The sequence below is a fragment of the Typopeltis vanoorti genome, chromosome 13 (assembly GCF_054136105.1).
Source record: "Typopeltis vanoorti isolate ZY-2024b chromosome 13, IOZ_Tvanoo_1.0, whole genome shotgun sequence".
Taxonomy (NCBI): domain Eukaryota; kingdom Metazoa; phylum Arthropoda; class Arachnida; order Uropygi; family Thelyphonidae; genus Typopeltis; species Typopeltis vanoorti.
Genome location: NC_143561.1, coordinates 57,712,680 through 57,732,854, shown reverse-complemented (window position 1 = coordinate 57,732,854; position 20,175 = coordinate 57,712,680). Strand labels below are relative to the sequence as shown.

The window sequence follows — 20,175 nt, the reverse complement described above, 5'->3', positions numbered from 1 at the left end:
CAGCAAATGGGTTCTATTAGATTTCCACCTTTGTTGTGGTCACGTGATTTTCACTGTAAACAGTGTTCAGGGAAATATAGAAGTGTCCATATAATTTTGGCTTAAGAAATACGCGTTATACTGGATTCTGGATTCTTCGCTTAATCACAAAGATCAGAAAAGAAACCTGCTGTCTGATACGGTTTTATTATTTTAACATAGCAGTGATATTTATGTTTCGTTTTCTATAAACGCCTCTTATATAACTTAGTAAGTCAATTTGTGTGTGAATGCATGTGTGTGTGTGTGTGTGTGTGTGTGTGTGTGTGTGTGTGTGTGTGTGTGTGTGTGTGTGTGTGTGTGTGTGTGTGTGTGTGTGTGTGTGTGTGTGTGTGTGTGTGTGTGTTCTCAGATTTCTCATACTTGGAAAGCCTTTCATCTACCGTTCATCACCACCATATTTTCACAGCCATATTACTTTTACGTATGGAAGAACACCAAAGAGATATCTCCTACAATAGGACCAGGGCCAGCGCTCTCTCTAGCCACGTTCTCTTCTCCATTAAGTCGGATGAAGGCCGTCAACACCTCGTAGACTGGCTGCAAACTTCTGATATCCATGTGTGTTATGATGAACTCGAAAGAAAGATTATCGAATCTAGAGAAACATCCCCCGATTCATCCCATATTAACAACAGCCTTAGCTACAATCTTTCTGACGCACACATTGCCACTGTCCAATATTGACGCACTCGTGACAGCTCACACACACATAGTCAACTTCAATTGGAACTCCTGCGCATTCCTGTTTTAAAATGTACTATTGTCTTTTATACTAGATCTGTTGATGTAATTTTATCATGTCTCTGTTATTTTATATAATTCTTTGCCTGTGATACCTGAAGAAGTTGATTTATTCAACGAAACTAGTAATATCTTAATATTAAACCCTTATTCTTTTTCATTCTCGGTATATAGTCATTCAAACTAATTTAAGTTTTAAAAAACTAATTTTTTATAACATTATCTACTGAGTAAATATGAACAATAATATATATAATTAATAACAATAGTTTTTAGTTAGATACTGCATTTGCTGGTGCAGCATATGGTTTTGCTTGAGTCGATATAGTATAGTTTCTGTATGAGGGGACATGTGATTCATTAATTAATGCCGCTTTTATCTAGGTTGTCTCTAATTGCACCATTTGTTGAGAAATACACTACACAGAGTGCTTGTACTTTATTCACTGACATAATAAAATTACTTGTTTTTCTTGCCTCTGCAGTATACTGGCTGTTGGGGATGGAGTGTTGTTTACCGCTGCAAGCAAGTTACTATCGCCCGACGTGAACATATCAAGCTTTTTTTCATTTGCGAGGTATATGCGAAACGTTTTAATTTATTTTTTCGAAAAGTAAAATCACTAGTGCGAGTTATAGGCGAGGGCGAGTTATATTTGAGTAAATACGGTTTCAACTATGGATTGGTACCTTCTTTAAACGAAAAAATAGCTCGGATGACAAACGAGTTTGCAATGTGTAGTTTCTGAAGAGAAAGGTCTGTAACGAATCCACAGAAACGCAGAATTCCCATCAGTTGCAATGCGATAATATTAATACGTTGAACGGAAGGAAAGATTTGCCGACTTGCTGGACACTCGACCAGTGAATCGCATTCAAAGGTAAATACAATTGGTTATTTTGTAGGAACATTTTTTCTGTTTTGTGACTTTGACTTTTCTTCCTTTATGCCTAAATTATGCCTACATTATTGCGTTATTATTCAACAGTTGTTTACAGTTTTGAATGTGTACGTCAACATCAACAGTCGCCTTATTACGAACGCGTGATGAAAGGGACGAGTACTTTTGGAGCTTCCCTGGATAGCATTCAAAGGTAAGTACAATTGGTTATTTTGTATAGGATCCCGGAACTTATTCATTTAGAATTGAACCACTGATAGGGATGAAAAAAGAAAATTAAGCAGCAAAGTAAGAAACAACAAAGTAGCAAGTAACGAAAATCAGATAAGAAACGTTGATTGTAAAAAGAAGGATATTCTTTGTGTTCGTGCGGTTCGGGCTCATCAAAGGTGTGCAAAGATATATCTGCATATACAAGGCATGAGAGAAGAATAGAGATCTGCAAGTCGTCCAACTTTGTCATGCAGACTGCAGGTAGATTATTATGTCTATACACGAATGCTAGGAGTATCAGAAACAAACGGGTAGAGTTTGTTGCCTTAGTCAATACGTTGGGACCACAAATGACATGCATTAGTGAGACCTCGCTATTTGAATCGTACTGACTGGTATCGAATGTAAAAGGCACAGTATTTTTAGGAAGGATAGACACGATAGGAGAGGGGGGCGCGTGCTGATAATGATATCGGATGACTTGAAGCCAGTTAGCGTCGAGACCTAATAACTGTAATACTAGTAAGTTTTTCATGTGGCAGTAAATGTAGTCATCTAGTGTAATGTGGAATTTAACCAGATTAAATAAATAGTTCGGTGTTGTTCAGGGGCGGCTCGTGCATAGGCACTGCGGAACTACAGCACCCCCCCAATTTTTCTCGATATATAAATATATTTATTAATTTATTTATATTTGCTTGTAATATTTAATTTTATCATCAACAATCCTATACAATTCTCTTATTTTGTTTAAAAAATAATAAAAATCCATCTTGTAGCACTTAGGAGGGCGAAGGACGCTAGCAGCACTGTGTTTACCACAGTGCTGCTAGCGTCTGACTATTGCTACGCGCGCAAGCATATGCACGTCACAGTGAGATGCGAACGATTAGCGTAATGCGGCACTGTCCGTCGCGCAGTTCCACTGTTGTTTATATGCAGTTTGCACCATTAGTAGTGTTCGTAGTGCTTATCGTGTTTACTCCGTTTCTTTAAATATTTGGACAGTACAATTTAAGACATAACATTTGTTATAGTTTTTGTTTTAGAACATTATTGGGGTTATTGACAATTATGACCTCAGAAATGCAACCTCGAGAAAGAAATTCTGTGACAGGAGTGACTGCAAGTGAACTACAAAAACTAAAATTTTCACAGTTGACTCTCGCTGAGAAAGTTTTTATTAAAATAAGTGGTCCTTTACTCGATATTCAAATATCTCAGCCAGGAATAAGCATTGATAAGAAGTACATTAGAAGTTTTAATACAGAGTGGTATAAAAAGAAAAGTTGGCTATGCGGTTGTGAAGTGAAAAATGCACTATTTTATAGTGCATGTTTTCTGTGTTTGTTCTTTGGAGGTGATACGAAATGGACAAAGGATGGTTTTGTAAATATAAATAAAATGAAAGAAAAAACTGAAAAACATGAAACGTCAAAAAAACATATTGAAAATTCAGTTTCTTTGTCGCTTTTAGGAACTATCAAGAACATTTCTGAGGAGCACTAGGAATCAGGATAGGTTAAATGCACTTGTGATGATTTCAACCGAGAAAAAAATTCTTCAACAGTCACACAAACATCAAGGAAAAAGTTATTGACCTTTTCGCTCGAAACAAAACAAGAAGAATGGATTTTATTTTTAAGTAATTTTGAATTATACTAAACTGTATAATTTTATCGATAATAAACAATATTTTTTCATGTTTAATTTTTTTTTTCAATTTTTACCATAATTTTGATATTTTATCCAAACATACTGTACTTATAGTGTGTATGTATATTGCGAAAGTTGCAGCACCCCCCTCTCCCCCACGATTTCAAACCACGAACCGCCACTGGTGTTGTTACGGACTTGGTGGATTGGTTGCTGATGATGAAGAAATGAATCATCAAATAAAGAATGTGCATGAAAAGAGTAATCATAATGGGAGACTTTAATTATCCAAACATTGATTGGGTAGCAGTAAAATCTTATGAAAAGAATAAAACTGAATTTATTGAGCTGTTGTGAGACAACATCCTTAAGCAGCATGTAATAGAAGGAACTCGAAGTCAAAGAGAGTTAGATTTGATTATAGTGTCAATTAAAGGTGTTTCAGTTAAAGACAACTATTCTGCCTCCGGTTGGTGACAATGATTATTCGGTACTTACTTGGGAAATGACTAAGTTTATGAATGTTCCATTCAGAAAAGGTTACATGCTGAACAACACAACAGGAAATTATGACCAACTGAGGAGTATATCGAGTTCAGTGCAATGGTATCTGTAGCTGGATGGAAAGGATATCGACAGTGTATGGGAAGCATTTAAACAATATTTAAATGATGCGATATCAGAATGTGTCCCGAGAGTTCGAAGAATAAATAGAGTAGGAGTCAAATGGATGTGTAATCTTATTAAGCAAGAGATTCGTAAGAAAAGGACGATGTGGAAGGAATACCGTTTGCATAAGGATGACGTCCGTTATGAACGTTATAAGCAGCAGGCTAGAAGAGTCACAACTGTTGTACGGAAAGATAAACTTAATGATAAAAATATACTTAATGATATATAAACATTTTAGACTGTATCCTTTTCATTCGCATGTAGCTAACACTCTCATTGTTCAATCATTATTTTAAAAAAAACATGTAAATTAGACATTTTAGATGTATAATATTATTTAAATATGTAAATAATTTTTATATTTTATTTATTTTTTCATTTATAATTAAATATTTAAATAATTTCAATATGTCTAATTTATATGAAACATTTTATGAAGAAATTTTAATGTAAATTATCCCGTTGTTACTGATTATACTCGTATCTAAAAGGAACTTATCTTGATTGGAGAGTAGAATGTCTCAGAAGTGGAGTGAGTGAAGCATGGTCTTTTTTACCGGAAATAAGACAGGATAGTGGTTTGTTAACATTCAAATTCTAGATTATCTTTATCCCGATTGAGAATGGCTAGAAGATCGGTATTTATGGCATTAGTTATATTGGAAATTCTTGGTGCTTCAGTTATCTGAGCACTGTAAATGAGCACGAGGAATGGAATATATTGTCATTAGCAAAGCTACGAATAGGAATGGACATTAGTGAGAGAAGATCATTAATCTATAGAAGGAAAAATGTAAGTAAAAAGTACAGAATCATGTGGCGTGCCAGAATTGATGAAAAAATGAGATCAGAGGGAAAACCATTTGCCATGACATGAAATGAACAACCAGAGAGGAACTAGTAATCTACTTAAAAAGTGGGAAAAACCATAAGACAGTAACTTTATAAGAAGGTCTCAATGCGAGTTTTAGTCAAATGCCATTGAAATATCAAGAGAAATCACATGAGTTTCTACAAATTTCTCAATGACTTGTGCGAAATTTGGTTAGGTCAGTAAGGAGGTCTGCTGTAGAACAAGAATGGCAGAATCCTTATTAGGATTACTAATTAAGTGATGACTCTCTAGGTTGTGAAGGAGCCGGTTGTTGGTGAACCTCTTCATTACTTTTGAGAATACTGAGATAAGGGACGATAGTTTGATGGCTCACTTTTATCTCTCTTTTTTAAGAGCTGGCGATAAAGCGTTGCTTTTTGCTGTTGAATTTGCCTTGGTCATCTAAACTAGAATTTGAGGAGAAGACTGATGCCAAGAGGTCTGCCTTATCTTCTGCTCCATTGGCGAGGGAGCAGAAGCCTCACTTGCCATCTGAGCAGGAGGCACGCTTAGCAATTGTCCCTTACAAAGTCTACTTTACATTTGCTGAATTTTTGCAGTATTTACGGGCTTTAGCGTTCGCAACGTGAGAAGATGAATTTTTAACTTGAGCCATTGAACTGCATATAAATAACTGCATATTTAACTTGGACAGGCTTCCGTAACTCAGTCGGTATAGATGAACCCATTTGGTCGGAAAGACCTGGGTTCGATTTCTGTTAGTGACGTGAGGAACCTTTATCTGGTCTCTTTCGACCAAAAGTGAGTTAGCTGCTCTCGTACGGAGTTAGGTTTTTTTTTTTCTCATCTGGAAACTGAGATTTTTCCCTCCCCAGAACAGGCAAACCGACGCCAGGAACACACGCATCTACAGATATAGGACACACCGGGGAGGCATAGGGCTAAACACCATATCCTCTCATTGCGGTTGCAAGAATGCTTATCTCGACACCGTAAAAGGTAAAAGAGGAAGATTAAGAAAGAAAAATTTAACTTGGACTGCTTTGACACATTTTTTGGAAAACCAACGGGTTGGATAATAATCTAGAGTCGGAAATAATACCATTCATTCCAGTAAGAAAAATTTCAGTTATTCGATCGGAGTAAGCGCTTGAATCGGATAGTAGAAGAAAATCAGACCGTGAAAAAGAGTCATCCCAACCGACACCATGCAATTGGTTACGCAGGCTCCGATTGGCCTGGAGAAGAACTATCTACAGCATTGTGGTGACAGTTGCCAAGAGAAACTAACATCTGTGGCGTATTTGGAAGGAGAATTAGTTAAGAAAAGGTCCTAGATGTTGGAAAAGTAATGGGGATTACGTGGTCTTTAGTAGATAGGTAAATGGACAATATGTACTAAATCATTACCGACTGTCTCCCCTTCTCTAACTTTGCAGACCAAGCTGCGAAGTTAGAGAAGGGGAGACAGTCGGTATTATGGACATAAAAATCTCCATGGATGATTATCTCACTGATTGGATTATTAGAATGTATGCGATCAACTTTCAGAGAGAGATAATCAAAAAGGTCTGAACAGTCATCAGAATGGGGAGAGTGGTCAAGGCTGTAAATGAAAGCCACAAAATTAGGGAAGTAGGATATCACAGTCAAAATAGTATAAACGGGATTCTCAGTTTGATAATAGCATGGGATGTTAGACTTGATCAAAGCTCATGTTCATTTCATAAGGAAGGAATCATGCATGATGTAATATGACAAGTCTGGATTAGTTGTAGGCTGTATAGGTGCTTGGTAGGGTTCAGTGATGAACAACAGATCAAGTTTGGGTGCCTGTAAGTGATGGTATACATAGCTGATGTTTTCTTGAGTCCCAGATGTTGAAGTATTTTTTAACATGGAATTTGGTTTCTTATTGCATTTTTGAGTATAGTTTTATTATTTTTTGCAATTTTTGTTGCATTTTTTGCATGTTTTGAACTTTTATGTTGATTGTTGTTGGATATTTTTTAAACCACAGTGACACGATAATTTTTATGCTGTCTTTCATGGTAGTGAAACGTTGAGAAAATTTACAGAGTAGGGGTATGCCTTGTGGACACGCTTTCCAGATTCCAATACAAATGTGTCCTTGGCATTATTCCCTCACAAGTTGCTATACGTTCTCCAGACACAACCTGAAAGAATAAGTAGCAGCAGGATTATTCGTCAGTTGACTGGGAAACATCCCAAAACTAATAGCTGAATCCAGTATACTGTCTGTGGTCAGCTTGCCGAAACTTTATCACTGTGCCTTCAATTAGTGGAGGTGCTGGCTCCCTATTAAAACATATGGTGCAAAGAGCATGGCAAACAATACCGCCGTCCGCACTATATTTAAGAAGAAAAGGAGAGGAATGTAACCGGAGACATTACTCTAGAGACGAAACATAGTAATATGCACTTCAAGCCTCCAATAAGCAGGGCGATGAAAGTCATTACCGCCTAGAGGTCTAGCTAGTATTTTCTCCAACTAAGAAAGATATGCTTTTAAGGCAGCATTACTCGCCTTGCCAGAGTCCCATTTGTAAAAACAGGCTATATCACAGTAAGGTAGGGCTGACTTGGCTGAATGACCGCTATATATTATGTATCACCAGCTCATTAATTGCCCAAATGCCTGCTGTTTTCCGAATGTCAGGGCTAAAGCATTTCAAACTATTTTCTTCATGATCTTTTCCCAGTTATATGTATCTACCTCAGATCATTCATACGACGAATTCAAAAGATGCATAAAAAAAATTCAGGAAGAAGCATTAAAAAGTAAAATTAGATGAGCTCACGACATGAATGCCATGGTAGGTAATATAAGAAGATCAGAAAATAGAAAATATAGTTTAGAAATTTCAAGCTTGGGGCTTGGAGAAAGGAACGAGGTGAAAAACTCGTTGATTTTTGCAAGAAAAATGATTTGATTATCTTTAATAGTTCAAATACTTTCCACGATGACTATATACTTGAAATATCCCCCTCGATATAACAAAGAACTGAGTTAATTAAAATAGTTAAAACAGATTTTGTAACTCAGTATAATAAGTTGAAAGTTACTCTAGTGCTAATTGTAGGTAAAAAGGCAACGCTGGATATTAAGGAAAAACTTAAGACTAAATTGGAATAATACTTGGACTTCTGATAAGTGGAGAACTAGAAACAGATTGTAAAATGGTGAACTGGAAAATGCAGTGATTAAATGATATTATAATAAAGATAATTTCTAGGAAGTAATGCATGATTAACTAAAAAACTGAAAGTAAAAAACAAAGAAATGAATTCGTTATGAAATTAATTAAAAAGGAAAAGAAAGGGAGAAAGCCTATAAATATACAGAATTAAACGAAAAGATTAAAGACTTGTACAAGTACAATCACCATGGCTTTGAAAATAGCAAGTTAAAGGATTCAGGAAGAAAGAAAAAGAACAAATACAAATGTGTTTAAAATGAAAAGATGTGATGTAATGTTCGAAGGCACAGGCATTATTTCTGTAACTTGACGAAATATATTAAAGAGACATATAATCGGACAATATAAAATGCATTAAAAACAAATAATAGAAAGTACTAGATCACCCTTCAAATTGAATTATAAAAATCAAAGAAAAAAAATGAAATAATGAAAAAAGGGAAAAAATTAAAAAATTGAGTTAGAAATGAAATGTCAAAAAATTAGGAAATAAAGAAAGACAATACAAACGCCTTTTATTTACGAAAAGGGGGATAAAGGTGACGCCGTTTTAGCCCTTTCTAACTTTTGAAGATGAAGGGGGACGTCAATCTCCACTCTTAGCGAATCAGAGATTGCTGGCCTAAACTAATCTCGATTTGAAATGGAATCTGGTGAAGAGGGTATGTCCCTGATCTTAGCCCAATATATTGTCTAAAATTGTGTGGGTTCCCAGGTCTATTTTCTTGAGTTGCAGGATCAAAACCCCAAGTTTACGGGATGAAAACCCTGCTGACCCTTGCCAGAGATCGGCTAACTCGTGAACCAGTGAAGAAAGGCTTAGAAAAAGTTCCTCTAGTTGGCTATTAGAATCGAAGTTAGAACGGTCTTTCATCGAGCAGCCTAGAGCAATAGATGCAAATGCCATTTCCAAAAGGCTACACAGGCCTTGGAACTAATGGTATGAGCATAACATTTTTTTTTAAATTTAATATTTGATTACAGTATTGATTATGTAAAACTTGATAATCATTCCAAAACTGGAAAAATAGAAAAAAATAAACTCATTCAGAAGTTTATGAGTAATTCCTTGAAATTACTTTTGGAACAATGCTGGGTAATGTAAAAATATGATAATTAAAACAAGAGATGAAGAACATTTTGAATTCAAAATTGGAGAAATCTCAAATCATACAATATTAAACCTCAGAGTGATGTTCGAAAGGTTAAATCTTGTACAAAAGAAGGAAGGATAATAAGAAACACATATTGGAATCAACAGTCCGAAATGAAAATAACACACATTCGCAATGGATATATATTTAGGGTAATCCAACAAGGACGTGTTCATCGCCACCATTTTTAAGGCTTCAAAAACTCAAGAAAGTGAAACAAGTAGCATCTAGATTTGCAGAAGAAACATAAATAAACTATGATATACATACGGCAGAGTACTGATCATTAAGAATGAAGACAATCTCAAAGATATAGTTAATAAATTAAAATAAATCGAAATTAAGGGGAGAATAAAGCTTAAACATAACTTCTTTGGGATATTTGATCACTTGATTTGAAAATGAGAACAAGCAATAAAAAGTGTTATACCAATAGCAAAATAATCCTTGATTAATATGAAACAAATATTAACTAACTAAGAAAAAAGTATTAACTAATAAAACTACCAAAAAGGGTTACAAAAAAAAAGTATTAACTAGCAAAACTAGCAAAAAAAAAAAAACACCGTAAATACACTAACGTTACCGATAACTTGCTATATTTGTTCTATATTAATGCTTACTTCTAAAACTCGAACTGTTGGCAAATAAAAATATATATATATATGTTACTAAGAAAGATGATGCAGAGTATTTTGGATACATAAGTCACAGCCAATTAAGTACTCTGAAAAGAACAAAAAGGAAGCTTACTGAATGCAATAAAAGTTTTTGAAACATACAAGGACTGACAAATTTGATTATCACAGTAAAACTACAACGAAGAAGTGGAAGAGACAGACTAAATATCGCTGTATGAAGGACATAGAGCACTTAGACAGTCAAAATTAACATCAAAATCTTTAGAAATGCATAAGATGGACGGAAACGAAGAACCATGGTCACCAATCCAATGTAACCACGCTACCTGCCAAGACGTCTATAGACGTTCAAGTTGTCATGGATGCGAAGTGCATATTAAAATTGTAATACCATTGATATTACATTGAAATATATGATGGATACGAAGCGTATGCGTATGCGTATTTGATCCATAATGGCCGGTAAGGTGGTTTTAATCATCAATGAGTGCAATTTTTGAGTCTCTCCCCACCTCAATAAAGGCTTTACCCTTTGAGATCTTGAGAACTTTGGTCCACCCTCAGCAACATCTCGAAGCTCTTGGGGATCCCACATTAGGGTTTTACAACATTATAGTGGCCATTCCTCTGATCGACAATCGGGTGTTGTAATTCGCGACAAACGACCACTACAGAAGATATATATTTTTAAGTAACTAAAGAAAATGAGCAAAAGTGCTAGTTATAAGACAAATGCTTTTGCAGTGTTCTTATGACTGTAGGATAGTTTCCAGTATTATATTGATTGTGAATACAAACACACTCGTAGATACGGAATGCTCGTTACACATTGTACTTTTGCTATATGATAGTAAAAATAAACACTGATTATTGACAAGCCTCTGTTTGCTAGTCTTGTCAAGATTTCAAACCATGTTGCCGGCCTTGTTGGCAGAGTGATTAGTTAACGCGTCAGCTTTTCAACAACAGGCCGCGGATTCGAATCCCGCCATGGACTTTGATGTTTTGGGACTGTCTTTGGGTAGTAGTAGATGCTGTGTGTGAAACCATCGCCCCACTATCAGAAACCTGAAGTGGCTTGAAAAAAATTCCATGTTTGATCTCTAGAACAAGGTTTACGGACCAGATAAAAATGATAAAAATTAATAAAAATATAAAAACAATACTTAGCTCACCCATGGTACTTCGGTACTATAAGCTTGCAATCGTTCGTGATTGAAGTCAAATAAAAAAAACACACTTCTTCAAATTTCCTCCCTTTTGTCTTTTCGCCTCCTCGCATATCTCGAAACCCCACAGTTTCTATTTTATTGCGCCATCCTTCCCTTTTTTGGGACGATGGCGGTGAGTTCTTGGTCTATAAGAAGCACTGTCACGTTTTCAGTAACAATTAGTTCATCTGTAGTTGCCGGTTTATTTTTTAGGAAAGAATGATTTTTATTTTGAAGTGTTTTAGATACGCATGTGATTTAGGCGAGTTTTTTCGGTAGTAAACAACAGGCATTCTTTCATTATGATTTCGGTGAGGATACAACTTTTCACAGATGGTTGATTTTGCCATGTTTCTAAATATTGGCAACAGATCCAATGAAAATGCCTGTCTATTTGGTGAGATTCTTTCATATTACGGGACAATAAAAAGTCTTAGTTAATCATACTGTACAATGACAATGATAAATTAATAAAGTGTATGATAATAGCAACATCAATTAAGCAATAATAATAATATTGTATGGTATCTTTAAGGACTTAACGTGGATCCCACTGAACCAACACACATCACTAATTATATATCTCGTTAAATTTTAAATTCGTTTACGGACGACAAAATGGCCCGCTTCAACCTAGACTCAATACTCAGCAAGGAAAAAAATGTAAGCTAACGCTGTAGCTAACCACACTTCAACTGAATTTTCAGAGATGAATCCCTTCTTCTTCTTCTTCTTCTTCTTCCCTTCCCTACCTATTATCCATGGAAATATGCACTGACTTTATCTTCATCTCATTTAAACTTTTATTACATAGAGAGAAATCATTTATAGCACCTTCAAAAAAAAAACAACATGACTGCTGTAAATGCATACAGGCTGATAATTTGAAAATAAGCGACGAGTTTCGAAATGAAAGTGTGCATAAGGAAGTTTACAAAAGATGAAAAACTGTCACATGCGTTTATTTACATTCTTTGATAATATTCACAATAATCGAAATATCAATTCGATTGTTTTTAAGGGTTGTGACTGTACAGCAGTAGTATTGTTTTGTACTATTTTATCGTTGTAAATGCGCAATATTTGAACTTAATTGTACAGTAAACAATCTTCTGTAGAAAAGAAGTAGGCATACACGCGATTTTGAATAACTCATGGCACATTTCATTCTCCTTGTGTGCTCTGATCTATGGCTGGTGTTCTCCGCAGGGCAAAAACAGATCGTCACGAATTCCTGGTCAAAAATACATCAGTGAGTCCTTCTCACGGCAACCAAATGTCCCATGATTGGCGAATTGGTGCCACTATAAATAAACCACAGTCCTGACTTCCAAAGTAGATTGAAATTATGAATATGTACTTGTGGCGCAAATGACTTCTCACTCAAATAGTCTACACTGATAAACCAATAAGCGGGACAGTTAAAAAAAAGTTAAGAAGTTGAAAAAAATAAATATATCATAATCTTGTATCTACAATGCATAAATTCTTAATAGAGTTCTGCATACGGATTTACCGAGTTCAATTTGTCGGTAAGGAAAGTGCAAATGATGCATGTCTAAATTATCGGCAAGCATGGCCTAGCAACTTTCACGGATCACATGCAGTAATGATAATTCGTGGATGTTCTGTAAGCCCTCATGAAATAAACAAATAAAAAGTAAAAGTCTTTAAATTTGAAAGAAATTTATAAAATTTTTATATTTTAATAAAATTTGATAATAATAATTTAAAATGATTAATAATTTTGATAGTTTTATAAATACCTAGCATTTACCCAGTGTATAGCTTAATCAAGGAAATAAAAAATTTACCAAGACAGTTAACATTACTCTTTGGATTCGAATTAAATACGAAGCGCGTTGTTTCCGATGTTAACTATACTACGTTTATTATTATTATGTGACACCTCAAAGGACTCATCGCGGAAGACAATACTGTACTTTGCTACACACATTTCACCGTTTTTCCCTACTACTTAATTCTCCTACTGCTCACAAAGGCACTACTACCATCAACGCCATCTCCAGCCCATCCATCACCATCAGCAGTATTTTTCTCTGTAAATTGCGTGTATTCTTATGGCCGATTTGCTTGTGCGCGGGATGAAAAACCTTGCTATTATTATTATACTGGTATCTCCCTGTAAGTCCGAGACTTATCGTGGTAAGTCCATAACTTCTCGACACATAACATCAGTTTATTTATCTCAGTTGCTCGCTTCTGAAACCTTTTTAATGTTTTTTCATTCCTTTCAACAGATCGAGCCTTTGGACAGTAGTCTAAATGGGATAGAATCAATGCCCAATGTCACGGCTTACTAATGTCATTTTCATTTATGAAAATGACATTAGAATTATAAAAAATAACACACCACAGTTATTTTTCATAATTCTTTCCAACTTTGCGTCAATTGAATGCCTCCCTTTAAGCCAGATGCAATATCATCAATATATAAATTAAAAGGCAGTGGTCCCAACACAGTGTTCTGTGTTGGGACCACTTATCACCTTCCTTATCTGAGACGGTCCCAATACATAAAACGTTGATACAGTATCAATTACTTGGTCAATTCATGTCACCAATCTACTATCAAACTCCCCCCCCCACACACACACAATTTAAAAACTAATTTATCGTGTGGTACTTTATGAAATATCTTCACAAAATCAATAGTTCAACAGAATTGAATAATTTTTCGATTATTAATAATTAAATAATTATTAGTAACTTTAATAATTATTAAAAACGTTGTCCGTACTGTTGTTTACTTTCTTAATGATGCTTAAAAATATGTTTTTCTTATTTAAATTACTTAATGTGTAAAATTTTTAACGAGTAAAAAAAATATTCGTAAAATACGCGCAGTCCAGTGTAGTCAATTTTGCGTACTCAAAATGTGCAAGTACCAAAGCAGAATATTATTGTATGTTTTATTTATTGAATTGTAATAATCCTAATACAGACATGAGAATGCACGTGATCAAGATGAAGGTAAGTCAACTGTTTAATGGGAAATGGCAAAACTGAGCCTATAGAAAACAGCTGAAAAGACATTGGGTAATACTACGTTTTTAATGTTTCCTAACACGGCCTACTTAGTAATTTACAATAAATATTCAAATAAGCATGCGCTAGTCATAATTCCTAAAGAATCGGTAGGACTTTAGCAGCAGACGAAGTGATTTTTCAAAGTTCAAAAATTAGCTTTGCATGTAAATACGAATATCAATAAATATATATATATATACAGTATATATATATTAAAAAAATCAGTTAAAAATGCAAAGTTTTCGATAATGCAAAGTTGCGCGTCATTTTATTAAAACAAATAAAATTTTATTATTAGAAGAGCATTTTGTTCACAATCGATAAGTATTTTTAAACGACAGTCAATCTAATTAAGGAAGCAGATAAGTTGGGCAAAGTAAATATCCGAAACATGTAACCAACAATCTTTGCGGGAATAGAATTCCTCGCTATTCACGCCCGTAATGGGAGAAACACTTGACCTCCGCGACCTGCGACAACTGTAGTTTACCAGATTCACTGGATTGACACTCACATGACTGCCACAAGTTAGTTCACATGATATGCCTCCGGCTGCACGCGCGGGGCTCGTTCAGGCTCATGGCGCCTAGCAGTGCTACGTATTTACGTGGGCAGGCGGGAAAGGCATGTTCGACTGGCCTCCAGCAGCTTCTCCGACCGGCGTACAGGTACTGTGACAGCCGCTAGGGGATGGAATACCTGAACCGCCCTGTAAGCTGACTGAATGGCCGAACCTGTTGGCACAGCTTTCGATGGGAATGTGGATCGGCGATTACATGAGTTTGGTGTGCGCTACGCTCAAGAATCGGTTTGATTACTTGCAAATTCGCCAATGCACAGTGAGTACAAGTTTTTCCTTTGTTCTTATCTTGTATAAAACTTAGTATTGCTCGGTTATCGGATTTTAAGCATGAAATCAACCGCGGGGCTATTGACCACAATGGCTGACTCATGAGCTTAGCGTCTTGACACTAGACGGCAGGCAGCACTGACATTACTGTACAGAGCGTGCTAGTCGCAACGATGCGCTAGTTTAGAGTGGCTGAGACGGAATATTTTATAAGATTACTAAGAGAGAGAGAGAGAGAGAGAATGCGTGTGAGAGAAAGAACTTGTAGTGCGAAAATTATACTCGTCTGCTAGGTGCAGCAGACGATGTTAAAGTTTCTTTGAGTAAGTTTCGAAAATTTTTATTCTGTAATTCAGTACGTAAGTGTGACAAACAGCTGTAAGATCACTTTCTCATGTGACGTTGCGCTTTTATGTGTGAAACAATTGATTTTAAAATTGCTGACAACTTCGTTTATGTTTATAGTAATAAACTGGCTTCTTATTTATAACTAGACTTTTGCAAGTGAAATATTAATAAAAGAATTTCGATTCTTAAAAATAAAGATGGTGTAATTCTGGGAAACAGTTTCGGTTTCGAGAATTTTATTGACCGTTGCGGGTTCGATTGCTTCGACATGAATTTCATTTTTTTTTTTTTTTTTTTTTTTTTAAGCAGCAAGCTAGAGATTAGAAATAATAGTAGGCCAGTTAATTAAAGATTATTTTCCAAAGTAACAATAATAATAAATTAAAACGATTATATAAGAATTATACTTTAGTGTAAAGCTAATATAGTGAAACAAATATTTATTAAACGACATAAAATTATACTGAAAGCAAAAAAACTAACTACCACTCGGGGAGGTTAAAGGATCATGTATGGAAATGATTCACGTATCATACACAAATATTGCTTTTTTTGTTGTTTTGTTTCTGCTTTTGTCTGTTTATGACATGGACTTAGTAATGAGGTTTCGAAGAAACCTTAAAAAAAAACAAAAAAAACTGGAATTAATCTTGCCTTCAGTTCTCTGTACAAAAGTACGATAACATTTGCATGCTGTTGTTGATAAGCGGTAAAAATACTAAAGGTTGCATGCTTTCAGGTATTTTTGTGTGATAAAGTATTCTGTAATTTTGTATAATTTCTCATAGTTTAAACACTACAAGAATGTATAGATTAACCCAAGATGGAAACATCGTAAATATTAATCAAAATACCTATTGCCAATTTCATTAAAATCGATGTATTCACTGCACCCTTCTATATGTACCAAGCTGTAAAGCACACCTAAAATTAATTTAAAATTTATTCTAAAAATATTAAATAAAACTGACGCCAATTCTACTATAGCTTCTCTTGCGCGAACAGACAAGAATTAGCAGTTTATTCAACTAATCATGAAAAGTGCATATTTAAGAATTAAATATAAAAAAGCGTTCTATTAATGGGATCAGCAACACGCGGGGAAGAGATTATTTCTTGGAAAATAAAATATATGCTTGTGGCTATGTATTCTCAACCATTACATAAGGTAGCGTCATTAATTTTTTTTTTTTTTTAGCCATTCTTTTTCATCTTTTCATTTCTTTCGGGTCTTTTTGGCATTACTAATTAACTTTCTTATACCGAAAGCAAGAAATAATTAAACATTCAAATAAACTAGTATGCTTTTTTTTAAAAAAAAGGTTTTTTTTTTTCGCCTTCACTATCAACCATTCAAAAAGGTTTCAAGGGACAAGTATGGAAGCAATTCATGTATCATACAGACATATTGCTGTCTATAACATGGGCTAAATTAGCGTCAACGGTGATAAGGTTACGTAACATTTTAACCTGAATGATATTTGTTTCTGTTTGTTAAGAATATAATCCACGCTAAGTGAAGATATGTTTTTGGCATCTGAGACAAAAAAAAGAACAGAAATTTGTATTTTGTTTTAATTATTACTGTATGAATCAAAACGTTTTTTAAATTAAAACTGAAATATATTTTTCATTGGATATATTCGTGGTTATGTTCTTGTGTATTTCAGGGGTAATTAAAAAAAATAAAATAAATATATATATATATAGAACGCGATGCGTCAATATACTGTTGTAATTTTTTTATTACTTGAAATATGGAAAACAGATGGAGACATAATGATTATGAAACTGCTAAAAATGGCAAAAATATTCATTGATATGAGTAGAAACTAAACTGGACATAAGCGATTTTAAAACGGTGAATCGTTTGCTTCAACTGGTCGTGTTTATATAATCAATCGTTTCAACAGCTGCAACAATTTGAAAAGACGATTTAAAAAAAAAAAAAAATGTATCGCAGTGTTCAGTCCACAGTTGTTTGTTTATACAAACGCAAATATCGTCATCGAAGAAATAAAACACCGTTTAACAATTTGGATACAGAATCAAAACAGAAAATAAAAATTGTTTTGATTATATTTTATTTTTTATACACCCCAAAGGGATTAATAGGCTTGGCCTGCTACGAACAAAAGCGCGAAGAAATTAATATTTCTTTCCATGAAAGAAACAAAAAGGGCAATGTGTAAATTAATCTAATTAATTAATTAGAATAAATTATTTGTAATTATTGATTTTTACTATCTTTGCATTAAGGTAATTTATTCAAGAACGCATTGAAAATTTAGCAAGGTATCTTATGAAAAGAATAAATTCAACATACAAACATTTAACTTACATTTCCATGAGCGCAATATGTTCATGAGATGGGGAGTGCCTGTATTTGCCCTGCATAAATGAAAAATAATTAATTCACTGAAGCAACCCATAGTTTTTTTTTTCTGTTATTAAATCACTTAGTTGAAAGCACTTGTGTTCAATTTCTTACGACTTTTATACTCCCCCCAAAAAAGGTATAGACTAGGTCATTTAGTCCTAACTAACTTTTAGAAGATCAGCAGGCAACCAGTCTGCATTCCTAGTTATCACTGATAGATTGCTCAAGACTATCAATGACTTCAAAGACATACAGAGAGCAGAATATTGCTGTTACTCTCTCGTGGTTCCTAACACGTATTATTGTTTGAAACAATGTGACTTCTACAGCCGATTTTCTTGAGTCACCTGGTTTAAAAGTTTCCAGAAGAAAATAAAAACTATCGACTATCTCAACAAAGATTGTTGGTTCAGGAAAAAAAAAAAAAGTTCCTCTACTTATAATGGTCATTTCCCGAGATATAGCGCTATGGAAACAAAACACATTTCTTTTGTCACTGTTAATCGTCTTTTAAACAATTCTAGCTAGCATAATCTTGATATTTGTATGCGAATGAGAAATTTTCTACATGTATTTTAGTAAATACTGTATATGGAACAGAGTAAGTAAATATTTTTAGAATTTTCAGTTCACCTTGAGATCCTCTGTAGTACTCAGTCAGTGTTACAAGAAATATAGAAATATCCTGGTTCAAATCTCATCGAGGATGCCCAACAATCTGTAGAAGAACTTTTCATCTGAAGATAATGAAGTCAGTCTTAGACGGAGGTAGCAGGTTTTTCTTCCAGAAAGTGGTTAAAGAACATAAACAATCAACAGGCAAAGATACGTTTGCTTGGTAGGTTAGTGGAGTGATCACACGAGACAGATTTGTGTTGTGTGGATTGGCCTCTCACAGGGAGTCCTGGACTCTATGGAGGTGTCATGTAATAACAGTAATTATTGTAATTATTTTGGTGAATAACTGACGTATACAACAGAACAGACGCCACTTGGAGAAATACCTATCATACAATCATACCTGTACGGAAATCAAGCTAGTTTCCACAAGTGCAAATGCTTAAAATTGAACTACTAGTTAGTAGTTGTGGTCTCATACACTATCCCTACCCAACTTCACGTCTGGTCTAATTCTACTTTGGCTGTAATAACCACATCAGTGCATCGCGAAAGAATTTTACTAACTTCTGATGGAAAATTGGTGTTCTACTCCTTTAAAAGAATTAGTAACTTCCGTTAAGCATGGTACATTAATAAACTTCCAGTTTATTTCGTTCTAAGTTGGGGCTCTGACTTGCCGCTGCAACGTACTGTGGTCTTTTCTTTTAACTATATATTTACAGTCATTGCTTTGAGACATAGAACGTTATCTAAACGTGCAACTGTCCACAACATCAATTCAAAATCTAGCTGTCATGATTCCATGCACTAACCAGTGGGTCTAATTCATATCACGAACCCACTTCGTTTAAATTGCCATCTCCAAACTACATTGATGGGAAAACACAATCTCTTATGATCTGTCTTCTATCCTGTGCAACTGGGTCGCCATCTTCTTCTCAGATGGTAAATGGTTTCCTTCTGCTCATCTATTTCAACAATTACCAGAGTATCTCCAAAGCTGTGCACTTGCACCATCTCTCTTCCACCTATACGTATAAATGCCTTTCTCTAACTATTCTTTTCTCACATGTGTTCTCCATATGTGTGAATAGTTCGTCATTCCAAGCTTCAAAATCTTCCATATGCCTTAAATAATCTCCTTGCTGTTCTTCAGTGGTGAGAGATAACATATGTACTACCTGCTGAAAAACGCAGTCCTGTCTTATTTCTAACAAGAAAGATTTCACTTATTTCCCCTTAGTTTGAAAATACCCAGTTCCCCAAATAAGATCAGGATTTCTCTTTATGGATTGATTGACAGTTCTCTCGCCTTTTCTGCACAAACACATCACCTCCATATCCTTGTCAGCCTCCAAAATATCAGGAGTCCTTTTCTGAAATATCACTTCTCACCTGAACAATGCTAACACTATGAATTCAAACCCGTCCAACCTTTGAATACTGCTTCTACGTTTGATGCCATTCAGAAGATGACAGTCTAATTTCTCTTTCTCTACTATTACTAATACTACTACAAATTGAATTCAATCACTTTCCCATAAACATTCTGTTTCTGCCTTACGCCTCTTCTCTAGATATTTTAATGCACAGTGCTCTACTGAACTGGTCATCGTCGTTCCTCTGCTTTTTTCTAG

The 20,175-nt window shown here is 34.8% G+C and overlaps 1 protein-coding gene across 3 annotated transcripts in view; it reads left to right on the top strand.

Annotated features, from left to right (window-relative positions):
* LOC150100184 (uncharacterized) overlaps positions 1 to 20,175 on the top strand; it is a 251,258-nt gene that overhangs the window by 43,770 nt on the left and 187,313 nt on the right. The window contains exon 1 of one of the 3 annotated variants that reach the window (XM_090403023.1): positions 14,964 to 15,178. The exons of 1 other annotated variant lie outside the window; for it this stretch is intronic. The gene's annotated coding sequence lies outside the window, so the exon portion shown is untranslated. Of the gene's footprint in view, positions 1 to 14,963; positions 15,179 to 15,426; positions 15,513 to 20,175 lie in introns of those variants that run through there. One more of the 3 variants, XM_090403024.1, reaches the window with a different exon arrangement.